The 13,258-nt window shown below is 41.0% G+C and overlaps 1 protein-coding gene across 1 annotated transcript in view; it reads left to right on the forward strand.

Moving 5' to 3' along the window:
* Positions 1–13,258, forward strand: part of SPIRE1 (spire type actin nucleation factor 1) — a 126,382-nt gene that overhangs the window by 56,503 nt on the left and 56,621 nt on the right.

Below are 13,258 nucleotides of genomic sequence, written 5' to 3' on the forward strand. Positions count from 1 at the left end.
AAATGCAAGTCATAGCTAAGGGCCAGGAACTTAGTGCACCACATAAATTAAGTGTCATGGTGGAAGCTGAGAGTAGAAGAGTGTCCCAAATCAGAACACATCAGAACACATTGACACTCAGGAAAAAGACCCCACTGAAACCCTTCAGTTCTACTGGGTTAACAGTAGAGAGAAACTCTTAGGAAACTGGAGAGGAAGTAACTTTAAGATGCTTTTGCATCCTCCTTGCATCAGAAGTAATGCTAAATGCTTAATGCCTTTGTTTTTCCTCCTTCCCTCAGAGAAGCAGAGGCCAGAGGGAGAAATGAATTAAATGGTCTTTTGCTCCCTGTGATGGGGAGGGCCTGGCTGGCTGAAGTGCTCTGCCCTTCAAGCCCCTGCCCCTGCCAGCCTTGCTGAGTTGCTGCATGCAGGTGCTTTGCTCTCTCCTCCCTCTCCCTGACACCCAGAGGGGGCTAAGCACCCTGCTAAGCCCCCATGCAAGCTGCTCCAGACAGTCTGGTGGAAATTTAGAAGGTTGATGGGATACATTCCTGCTTTTCCCCCAGTTTGGCAAAATGCTGTGAATTGGTGACAGCTGAAGTTTTTGATAAATGTTTTGATAAGATTGATAAGTGAAAGTTTCACTTAGTGCAGAGGCAGACAAGACCTTTGTATACACACAACTGAAGATAGTGGCTTTGTGGAAGTGACTATTTTACAAGTTCTTTACTTCATTTCTGCAAACAATAAAAGATAAATTTGGAAAACTTTGCTGCACTCCTTTAGGTACACTGGTGTAGACATCCCTGAAATCAAAAGTGATAAGAAAATTCAACAGGTTTCAATGGTTAAGGCCTTTTAATTTGGCTTTGTTAATATCTCTGCTAGTCTGAGGTACCTGCCTGTTTCTATTTTTTAAAATCAGCATCTTACATTTTATTTCGTCATCATATTTTGTTAATAATTTTATATCATCCTGGACATGTACTGCTTCTGTGACTTCATCTTAGTAAACTGAAGGTCAGCTGTTATTTTTACATCATCTTGACTTTTACTCCTACATGCCTTGGAATTCTCTTTTATTTCTGTTGTTATTTTTGCCTTAATTATGTGCTGCAGGCTTAACTCTGCAAATTACCTTTATTCCCTACTCAGTGTTGTTACTGCATTGAGAGGACTAGAATGGCAGCATTGTTCTGCCATATTTTTGACATTAATACAGATTTGCATGGATCTTTTTTTCTTGACTTAATACCTTTTTAGGGGTCAGACCATCTTCTGCATGTGGCTTTCTCTTCTTTTTTTCCCCCCACCAGCAGTGGTAAAATGTTAGAGGCTACATTTTATTTATCCAGTGACTGTTTCACAACAGTAGTGTGTGGTCTTGTGACCATGAGGTTCAATTATTTTAAGATCCTCTTGGCAAGACTCACTGTGAAGCTTTTTCCTCCACAGTTTGTAGTGAATGCTGAAGCAGGTTTGCTTGTTGAATTGAGAACTGTTGCTCTTGCCTCCCCTGCATTCTCTACATCACAAGCTTGGAAAATGGTAAAGATGGCCTGTGTGCTACTAATACTGATTTTTAAGGTTTTTAACTATGTGGTCTCTGTCTGGAAATTATTTTGTCCTTGAAAAGTTATTATATGGTTCCTCCTCCAAAAACTGTCTTTATCCAGCCAATAAAACTGAACTTTTCACCATTATTCACTAACTTGGGTGAGCATATTTTGTGATTAAAACACAGAGGTAGTTAAGATATGTGTCAGGTTTTTCTGTAATGTGAAGTAAGCAAGGTGAATACTGCACCCTCCCCCTGGCCTGGAAAATGCTGAGTAATATGGCAAACGCTGATTCCCAAGAGCTGGAAAAGGGTAAGTGCTAAATAGTACTGCCAAGATTGTCATTGGCAAAGCCAGCAGGGAAGACACAGACAAGCTTTTGTGCTGCCTCTTGGTATATTTGGCTGATTTAGGTTCTGATTTCCTTGGCAGGACCCACCTGCTGCCCAGACTTGGCCTACTGTTTTTAAAAATGCATCTGTGCAGAGAGGAGACCTTGGTTACCAGAAGCTTTCAGTCTTTGATATATTTCTGATTTGCCAGCCCTGCTGCAAAAGAAGGGAGAAACAGAGACAGCACAGAGTGGACATTTTCAGACAGATGCTTTCCTTGTTTGAGTCCTTCTCCCCACCCCATCCAGTGTGTGTACACACCGTGCTCTGTGGTTCAGGAAATCTGTACGCGTGGGGAGTGCCAGGCTGGCTCTGCATGTACACAAGGCACAGTAATCCCAGGGATCAGGAGCACAGGTTGGCAGCACACATACAGCTTGGGGAGCCTTGGTCAACAGAGAATAGACGGGAAAGGTCTGGCATGCTGGGCAGTGTTGGGCTTGCTAAGGGTGTGGGAAGCCCTGTCATGTGGCACCTTTATCACAGCATGGGGCCCTCCCTGATACTGAGACAAGATGATGCAGTTTATCAACCTCTTCCAGAGTATGCTCAAACCCTAATTCCACTCCTAATCTTAACATTATCACACTCCTTATCCCACAGATCTGTGCAGACAGATGGTTTAAACCACCAACATCTTCGTGTTAACCCGGCGGCACTTTCTAAGCTGCGATTTATCAATATCTGCTGGCTTGAGCCCCAACCCTAAACCCAGTTATAGTATTATACTTCATTCTAGGTCAACACCCCTTTCTAATTCTAGATTTAAGGTAACCTCGTATGGCTTTGATAGCAGGTTTTATTCTGTGCTGGTATTTGCTGGGCTGAGCTGCCATCCTAGCCTGTCATTTCTTACAGATTTGAACATCACTGTAGCCAAATTGCTGCTGCCAGTACTTGACTCTGCCTCAGCCCTTCTGCAGAGCAGAGGTGTTGTAGAGGTGTTGTCAGTTGTGCCTGCACGTCACAACACTAACCTTTGTCACTGCCTTGCTACCGTTTTCTGCAGGTCTTGTAGAAGGTACATAAAGGAGGCAGCACCCTTCCTGAACCTGTATCTTTCTCTTTCTTATGTTCACCTTTCATTCCAAAAGTTAACTCAGCTTTTAACAGGAGCCTTATCTGTAGCTAAGCCACACCTTCTTGTCTAGGACACAAATACAGGTGGATGGTCTCTGGTGCTCAGTGGCTTCGGGTCCCAATCTTACCTAATTGCTTTTAGGAAGTTCAGGAATAGTGTTTGTTAATTCTGACCAAAAATTAACTGTCATGCAAGTGCTGCTTCACAAAGGTGAGTGAGTGGCCCAGGTCCCACAGTAAACAAAACTCATATATAGAAAATCTCCATGCCGACTTAATTTGCATGAAATTTTTTTTCACAGCAGCATAGTCAGTATTATGTCACCTCGCTATAAGAAATGTAAACAAGGATACAGTTTGCAATATTTTTATTGGTAGAAAATTATGTTTTGCAAGGAGGAAATTATGTGCTTTGCAAGGAGGAAGAATAAATTGTTTCTCTCAACCTCAAACACTCCTCCTCTCCCATTTCATTTTTTTTAATCATTGGCATGGTCATGAGATGAGAAACTTGTATGTCTAGATGACTCATATGTCTTGGTAGTTCAAGGATATGGCTGACTCCTTTCAGCTGGAAGGAACTGAAATTTAGGGTGGTGATATTGATCTGCCTCTGTTTTATTTTGAGTACTCTGATAGTAGAACATATCTACCATCTATGGTATGTGTAGGATTATAGGGGAAAAGAAAAGTATGTCCTGTCTCAATGCAATTATAGGCAGGATAAGAAGATCTACATTTAGATCTAAGTATTTTGGAGACTCCTTTCTGAGTCTGAGGACTATTATCATATAGATGTTGTGACCCCATGTAAGTATAATATGGGAACCTGTCAGAAAGGAACCAGAAAATGCAGTTAAAAACAAGTCAGGGTATTTGTTTATGACAGACAGTTAAAGAGTTCATGTTACTGGAATTCAAAAGCCCATAATTTTGTCTAGTCCAAGCTTAGTAAGGTGCAGCTTTCTGTGAGTGTAATTCAGTTTAAGGTTGGGTTGGCTTAAGCATTTTTGTATGAGCCTGAAATTTATGCTTCATTTCCAAACAAGTTACTTGCAGTGTATGCTGGAACTCTGTGTGAAGCTGATGATGATTTAGAAACTTACTGAAATGGTAAAGGAAGTCCCAGATGTTGCCAAATAATTTTATATTAAAAAGGAATGCAGCAATGTTGGCCATTTGTGAAAATGCTCAAAAAAGACAGCAGTTGATCCTTTCCTTTCTCTTGAATCATGTACTCACATGTTTATGTGCTAGTCTTTGTCTTGGTGGATCTCATTTTAGAAAAACATCAGTTTTGTCTCATGTGCATGGAGAGACATTGCAATTACAGTGGGTTGGAAACCCTCAGTTCTCTTCACTTTTTTTCTCACAGTACTTGCTGGCTTGAACAAAAATTTATCATATACCACTTGTGGATCTTCAGTCACACAGACCTGCTGTTTGAGACCCCTTTTGTAATATTGGGAAACCTCCTGTCCCATCTGTTTGGGTCTCTGAAAGTGAGAGTTCTTGTACCTCTTAAGTTCTGAGGAAGGCAGGTTCTCCTTTGGCTGTTCGTTTTTTGCAGTTTAACTCTTTGGGCACTGTCAGCTAGTAAGAAACCCCAAAATGTCCCAAAGTGACTTTGTAAACACAGCCCCATTTCATACTGCAACGACAGGACACCGTCAGGTGGATGCTCCTGGGCAGTGTGGGCCTCTGAAGGTGCAGTTTCATGGTGCTGTTCTAACCAGGTAGACAGCTTGTGTCAGCACTCATCCTGGCCACCCTTTCTCTCTGCTGCATTGTCAGAAGTGGGAGCTCTGAGTTCAGCAGTGAAGTCACAAGGACCAGAGCTCATCTCCTGTGTTCAGGAGGTGAGCATGTACTCAACCATTGCCTTTGGGACTCCTACAAAACAATCACTGAGATTGGACTAGCAAAGGAATATCTGGATCTTGGCTGAATAGGACCCATCCACAGGCCTTTTCTTATTCTTTCACCGTGCTTTGGGAAAACTTGGAGTTGTCTTAGAAATGCAGTAAACCTGCTGCTTTTCTCTTGTCCAAGCAAGCCTTGTGCATCATGGTTATTCGTTCAAAACATAATGTGTTTCTCATGTCTGTGCTGTCACCTTTGCTGGGACCTTTGTCACCTATGTGTTGTCAGAGCATCCCAAAAGTTTGTTTGCCTTTGTTCTTTAATCAGTTCTTTCATCTGTTTTGTGCCACAAACAATTGTGCAGGTGCAGAGTAAACAGCGCTCCTGGCTGAGTCATGGCCAGAGCCAGTGTTGGAAGTCCTGTACTGTGCAGGCCCACAGAGCTGAGCTGAGGACAGACTGTGCAAAATTAAACAGGAGTGTCTCTCTGCATGTTTGAGCGTTTGTAATGTGTGAGCAATATCTCCATGTTGCTGGTATTAAAATAAAAGTATTTAAAAATAATAATAGGGCTTTGATATGAAGGGCTTGTACCTGATGTACTTGCAAGGAAGTTGTCCCTCAAGACCTTGTCTTTCCATTTAAAAATAAGAACTTTTTGTCTTCCTTACTTTAATTATTCTTGGAAACATTCCTTCCATCAGTATGGGCTTAGATAGATTGGAGTGTCTTACTCCAGGCTGGGAGACAAAACCAAATGACCTTTCCTGCAATGATTTATGGCTCACAGTAGCACATCTACACTGGTTAAAAACCCCTGTACCCATAATTCACATAATTATACTGGTATAACCTGTCTCAGGTCTAAAATAGTCTGAGGAATCCAAGGAGTTGTCCAACAAAAACAGGAAACACAGATGGGGTGTTCAGATTATTTTTATGGGGAGGTTAGAATACATCTGAAATTCGTGTGTGGGCCCTTATGCATCTAAAAGAGGCATGGTAGGGCAGGGACTTTTTCCCTCTGTCTCTTTTATGCTGTAATTATTATAAATAATTTATACAAGGGTAAAAATAAAGTTCCATATTTTAGTGCAGGTGGAAGGATTCTTTGGTGGTAATGGTGGCCCATAATGCATAAAATGTGGGATTTGTCATGACAGAGCTCCAGTTTTTCCATAAAAAATACAAGTTTGAAAATGTGCAAAGTATTCTGTAAGAAATAATATATCTGAAGTATCAAAGAATCTGTGTGAGCCTGCACTGCCTAAAATATACCCTGGAGACTAAAGTAGATCAATGAGTGTTTACTTTCACAAGGTATGTTCTGTTTGATCAGATTAATTTGAAATTCTAAGTAATGACTGGAAATCAGGGTAATGGTCAATTAACACAGTAAAGCTGTACAGACCCAAAACAAAGTAGGAAAAGAGCAGAGCTACTGTTACAAAAAGGATCCATATCTTCTCTGCCCTACTGATTAACTGCAGCACTCAGCAAAGCAGTGCTGCCCGACCTGGCCAAAGCTGGAGGCATCTGAGTCTCCCTCTCCAACTCTTAACCTCCCCTCTTCTCCAGGTGTTAAAACTGATAAGTGCACAGAAGGCTGTGATGGGTTTTCATATTCACTGGCAGCCTGGTAAAGGCAGTAGATCTGCTCAGAAAAATTAGCCAGGACAGCAGCTTGTCTTACGTTAGGATTTGGCGAAGGTTCATCTTGTCAGAATCCTTTCTACCCATATAGGCTTGGATGTTTGTGGTGTTGGTGGTAGCTTTTTATCTCTGCAGGCTCCTTTAGCTTCTTTACAAGTGAAGGCCATTCTTACACAGGCTCACATGACATCTTCTATCGTGCCTGTAAGGTACAAGTGTTTGATTCATATTCCACGTAGTGCCAGCATCCCACAGGGGATAACCCATGAGGAATTTCCAGTGTAGCTTCCCAGGACCCCCTGTATTACTTACATTATGTGTGGGATATGTGTTTCAGCAGACAGGTAAATGGTGACATGTGGTTGTGATATTTTATGAAAATCCCTTTGCTAGGATTTTCTTCTCCTGAGAAGCTGAAGGGCCTCAGCTTCAAGTGTAAACAATTTGTTACCTGCTGCTGTGGAATGCAGCAGGTGCTTCCTCGATTGGTCAATGTGGGATGTTTCTACTTGGTGGCCAATCGAGGAGGCAGCAGCTCTCGGACTCTCTAGGAGTCACAGAACTTTGTTATTCATTCCTTTCTATTCCTGTCTCACCTTCTGATGATTCTTTTCTCTCTATTCTTTGTACCATAGTTATAGTGTAGTTTTTTTAATGTAATATATATCATAATATAATAAACCAGCCTTCTGAAATGGAGTCAAAATCTCTCCTTCGCTTCACCAAGTCCTGACTGCCCAGAAGCCCCACAGAAATAAATGGTGACCCCAGATGTGGCAATAGTGACATGCAAAATTGATGGGCAGTTTTCTCATGTAGTATTATGTGCTACAGATTCCCAGTAACTGCACTCCCTGACCACGTTCAAAACAGAAGATGAACTTATTTCTGCAGTTTTTATGTTGTGCATCTGCAGCTCGTTTGAAATAGGCACTGTGAGTGTTCTTGTAGCTCTAGTGCTCTGCAGGCATGAGAGAAGCAGGACTTGTGGGGTGGGGGAGACCTTCTTAATTAGTCTGACTGATTTAGCTGGGGTAAAATATGTTACACTTTCCAGGCTGAAAGAAAAGGTCCAATACAGAGTCTGCGAGTGCTTTTCCTCTATAAATTGTTGAGTCCCTAACTTCTCTGAGGTGTTAGAGCCTCACAATCCATCAGCCTATTCAGGAGAGAGGTTAAGAGGAAAAGTGGCTGTGGAAGTCTTGCCTTTTCTAGTTCTTGCCAGGAAGTAAATCACTGAATATGAGCATGCTAAGAAGTTTATCTTGCTGATAGCAACTATGTAAAAAACTATGTGCATTTCAGTTGTCAGTATTGCTAGTCCAGAGGCACTTATAATGGAATAGTTGCATTGCTAAAGAAAATAGAAGCAGCATAGATGCTACAAAATTACTTAACTCCTTACAGAGGCATATTGTCCTGTAACAGCAACATGGGAAAAATAAAGAAACTGAGGGAGGGCCCTTTAATTAAGCCACTGTGATCTTCTAGCTTTTGAATTATTCAAGAGGGAGCCTTGGGCTTGAGGCAAAATTTCTTTTGGCGCATTTATTTCAGTGCCAGTAACAGTATAAAAAGAAATTAAACATTTGGAGGAAAGGTCATAGAATTGATTTAAAAATACTATTAATTGTCCAAAATAATAATCGCTCTCTTTTATCTATGTGATTTTTTTCAGTATGCTCTTGACTACTGTGCTCCCATTATACTATTTTCTGCTCCCTTTTGCTTAGTGTACTGTTGCATGCTGTATTTTAGAAAAATATTTAAGTGAGATAAGGCCATTTGATACGAAGAAATAAACAGTGTCTGCTAGATTGTGCTGACCCCTGAAGATGCCATCTAAAAGGCAGGATATCATATTTATCCCAAAGATTGGTCTTAAGACTGAGCATGTTTTGCATTTCTTAGTAAAAGGTTTTTTTACAGTAGGTTTTTGTTTAAAACATTTACTTCCAACATCCCTAGATAGTATTGTAACTGAAGCACTCCTGAGAGGTAGCTTTCAAAAGATTCTTGTCTGCAGGATGCATGGCCCTGAGTATGTTTTAAGTGATCGATTTGTAAATATTTTTAATGAAATAACACAATGGGGAAAGCACGATTCTTCTGGGTGATGGCTTCAGGGGCACTTCTCGTGTAGTTTCAGGTTTGCCTCGCTGCAGACTTTGGGCCATACATCCCAAAGCTTCTTCATACGTGGGCCGGGTATGCGGAATTGTGGAGGACGATTTGAATGTTTTAACCTAGCAGCCTTTCAGATAGCTCACACTAGTCTGTGCAACTGAATCAAGTGGTCCCAAGAGATGAATTCTTTGAATCCACTGAGCTTGGCAGAGCTATTACTGAAGGGAAGGTGTAGGGCAGCCTGGATGCTATAGAAAGATGGCAGGCATGGGAATTCAGGGATTTCTTGTGAGGAGGCAAAGCAAACTGGCAGCGATGAGTAGCAACCACGAGTAGTTGCTGTTTGGAGACCCAAACTAAACCCTCTCAGGAGGAATATTTAGCTGAGGGATTGACAAGGACAGAGAGCTCAGGGATTGTGCTAAGGGCAGGCAGCTGCCTGCAGTGGCAGAGCTTCACACGCTGCTCTCTCTCGGCTGGCTTTGTGTAAAGGCTGCAAAGAAGGCATCAGGAAGATTCTTTTCGGAAGCTTGGCTGAATGGAAAACAAACATTTTATTGCCTCTGCACTGAAGAGAGAACAAAACCCTTTGTTTTGTTGTTATTTATCTATTTATCTCAGAGAAAGAGGATAGAAACTTGATTTTAAGCACTGGAGAAACCAGGCATTTGTTTTGTAGTTATTGCACTCTTGTTGGCAGAGAGGAACATGATACTTTGGGTGATTTAAGCCAAAAGAGAGTTGTATGGTTGGGGTTTTTGGAGCAAGTTGGCTAGGTCTGGGAATTTTTGCCTTCTCTTAGGACAAAGCAGGCTTGGAGTTGGGACAAGAAGGTCCTAATGAGCAGTTGTATTTGTTTTTTCTTTTTGGCATGCCAAGATTTCTTGATGTGAGCATTAAGACCAACACTTGCTTTAAATCAGCAAATTCTCATGAAGCCAAATCCCTTTATGAACTGGACTCTTCTAATCAATTCACATTTACCAGTCCATAATATCATACTGTATTCAACAAGCCCCCATATATGTATTTTATACAGTCACATATACTTACATAGGTAGGTGTGAGATATCACTATCCTCAATCCACCTTTTGGAAGGCAAAATTGTAAGGTGATGTTTAAAAACATGACAGTGTTAAGTGAAGAAAGTGAGCTATAGGGCTTGTTTTTAAAAAAATCTTCTGTGGTAGCATGTGATATTAAAAAAAAAAACAAATGAAAAAAACTGAAGTTCAGGCCAGTATTAGCAAGATTTATTAAGTCTTTTCATGTCTGGACAGAAGCAGCATGTCACACTTAGGACTATTTTTAATGGTTCAGAGGTAAAAAAAGAGAAAGGAATATGTTTTCTAGGCAACACACATTTGGAAATAAAAATGCTCAGTGAGTTAATTTTGTCCTTGTGTTTGCCCTTGTGTTTAATTTCTTATAAACCCATGTAGAAAGTGAAGGGATTCTTGTACCTTAGCTGATGAAGAAAGCTGGGGACAGTTCACATAAATCCCTTCAAAGTAATTTTAAAGCAGCTTTGAACGTGACAAGTGTTTAAGTGAATTATGTTGATAGACAGGTTTCATTAATTAAAGTGATGTCATTTGGTGTCTTAAACAGTTGTCCTGATTTTTCATCTGGGGCAGTGTAACTGGAGGTCAACATGTGGTCAGCTTTACTTTGAAAGCAACCACTGTGCTCCTTTTAAAAGGGTGATGTCAGTCCTTTTCACATTTGAGTGTGCTGGTGAGCAAAGGAGGGCTCTTATTGCAATTTCTTGCCCTGGTAATGGTGCCTACTGTGTTTGGAGCCAAGGCACTTTGCTGGGGACTTTCCAGTGAAGTCTGGTTGCCAGAGACACTTGGCCTCATGGTGTCACCTTCAGCAGAAGTGCTGAAATCTGTCTGTACCAGAAACCTTTAAAAACCAAAAAACCTTACCTCGGAGCACTATGAGTTGGGCTTGCTTTCCTACCTTGGAGAGGGAGAGAGGGAACATCCCTGCTCCTTCCAGGGCTCTCCTGGTGGCCAGGGGATGGATGGCATCCACCTGCCCTCCGCCTGCCTCTATGGTCAGCGAGCAGGTAGAACAGGACGGGTGTTTTTGTGGTGTTCAGGACACTTGCTGCTGTGAAGGTGAAACTCAGGAGGTTTGTAATCTCTGGGCAGGTATTGCTTGTGCCTGGGTGCAGGGCAGCAAGCAGCTGAGGGGAGATAACCAGCAAGATAACTAGACACCCCCCACAAACCTCTTTTGTCTTACATGCCTACCACAATAAAAGGATTATTAATTTTCTTTACCGCTCTGGCAGATAAAGGTAACCTCTCTTTGAAGGTAATTTGGCAGCTATCTAGGCCTTTTAATAAAGGTGCTGCAAGCAGAGTGGTTTCTTGGCAGCTCCTTGCTGGTGTCATGCAGAATTTGAGGGAACTGATCCCCCCTTCCTTCCCTGCCTCCCCAGATTCCTTTTGAAGCCACCTTTCTTGAGTGACACTGATGTGTACTTTAGGATACTGGCAAAAAGTGCTTTAGAAACAGTTTTGGGCTTTTTGACAAGACAATAATGTTTTAAGTTATCTTTGCTGACGGAACAATCTGTGAGCTTTAATACTCATCACTTTTACACCAGGCTTTTGGTAGATGTGATGGTACATCCAAAATTCAGTTCCGAGCTGTTGACTACCTCCAATTGAGACACTTTGCCAATGTCTGAGGTATGGCCCTTTATGCATTGCTATAAAGTTCAGTATGAAGTCGATGTTAAAGGGCCTTTCATCTTTCTGAAGGTAGCAATATTTGAAATAAATGTATATACTTGCATTTCTAGTTACTGTACTTTGCTCTAAAGTCCTGGTTTTTAAAAATATAACTGCTCTGACTTTCAGCCTTCAACAGTGATTTTATTATTAAAAATGTTAGTATAGAAAAGAGTTGTCCAAGAGTAACAATTGGTCTTTGAGTACATGCAGGAGAGTGCTCTACCATGGTCACTCCTTTGATAACCTTTCTCTCTGTGGACTGAGGTCACTACAGTATTAATTACCTTCCAGAAATGTAATTCCCTTTATATTTCTGCTTTAGAAGGCATTGATAGACTTATCATGTAAAAGCATCAATTTCAATGGACATGTAGTAGATGCCTCTGCAAGTGCCAGGGGTTTTAAAGGTAGCTTTGAAGTTGAAGAACTGAGCTGGGAGTTCCTGCCTGACTTGTAGAGATATATCTTTCATGATGTGTAACTGAGAACAGGTAAATAATTACCTGTGGTGCAGGTCTTTAGAGTACTTGGCACAAAATTGTTTAATTATTTTAAGGGCTATGTTTGAAAACAAAGCAGTCATGCAGTCTTGACTGGAGAACTAGAAAAATGGTTTGCCTACCTCCATTTTCTCTTTTTCCCTTCAGATAAGATTTTGATGAAGAGGTGGCTGGTAGCTGGGTTGTGGTGTGTGTTTTTTGGTTTTTTTTTTTTTGTTTGGTTTGTTTGTTTGTTTGTTTTTTGTTTTTGTTTTTGTTTTGTTTTTTGTTGGGGTTTTTTGTTGTTTGCTTTTTTTTTCCCTGAACTATTCTCTGTTGAGGGCCACATCCCTTTTAGTGAGGAACAGACTTGTTTCTACAAGGTTCCTTCTCAGAAAAGAATGGTAAGACTTATCTGATATGGTTGAAATAACCTAAAGTGCAAAATTACTTTATGCTAATTCAAAGCAAGATGAATAAAGCTTGGAAAGATTCTTCAAATACTTTAAACTATGACTATGTTTTCCAATGTATCTTTTTCTGAGTGTGCAAGTAAATTAATTTCTTAAAGAATGCTCAGCATTTGAAAGTACAGGGAAGTTTATTTGAAAATAAAACAAACTGTGCTTGTGCAGTCAGGGATTGGCCCAGGTGCATGGGTTGGCCCACTTCTACAAGTGGCATATTTTGAAATAAACAAGATAACTGTTAGAAAGGACAGCCAAACCCTAAGGAAGAGGAAGAAATGTTCTTGTGTTCAGTTTATTAGCGAGAGACAATCTCACTGGTTCTCCATCTTTGGGTTCCCGTCTTGTGTTGAGGTCTGTGTTGTTCATCTGTTTTGGAAGCAGAGACTCATTGCTCTCCCCTCCAAGAAGTCATGATGTTAGGAAACTAATAAATTTTAAGATTTCAGCAAGATATCAGCCTTTAAAATGTACTAAAATCGTCACAATCTCTTAATTGGAAATATTGAAGGTTATATTTCGTATATATTCCCATGAGTTCAGGACCTAAGGTTTCAAGAAAACTATAAATTACTGCAAGATGCTCAATCCATCCTAAATGTTTACATGGAGACCAAGATCTTTTGAGCAGATAGAAGTGCAAATGGACCAACAGAGCAGGGAAAAATATACTGTAGCATCGTATGTGATTTGGTGAGCGATGGCTTTGACCCAGAATTTTTTTGTTTTCCATATCAAAAGTGATTCCTGACCAGCCCACTGGGCTTTGCATTGACCTCAGCCGCGCTGACAAAAATAAAATTTGTAATTCCTAACATCACAAGGGAGAAAGAATATGTGTGGGCGTGGACTGCAAGGCTGTGACAGAGCCCCAGCAGCACAGCTACAGTCCCCACAGTGCAGGC

This window comes from Motacilla alba, chromosome 2 (genome assembly GCF_015832195.1).
Source record: "Motacilla alba alba isolate MOTALB_02 chromosome 2, Motacilla_alba_V1.0_pri, whole genome shotgun sequence".
In the NCBI taxonomy this organism is placed as follows: Eukaryota; Metazoa; Chordata; class Aves; order Passeriformes; family Motacillidae; genus Motacilla; species Motacilla alba.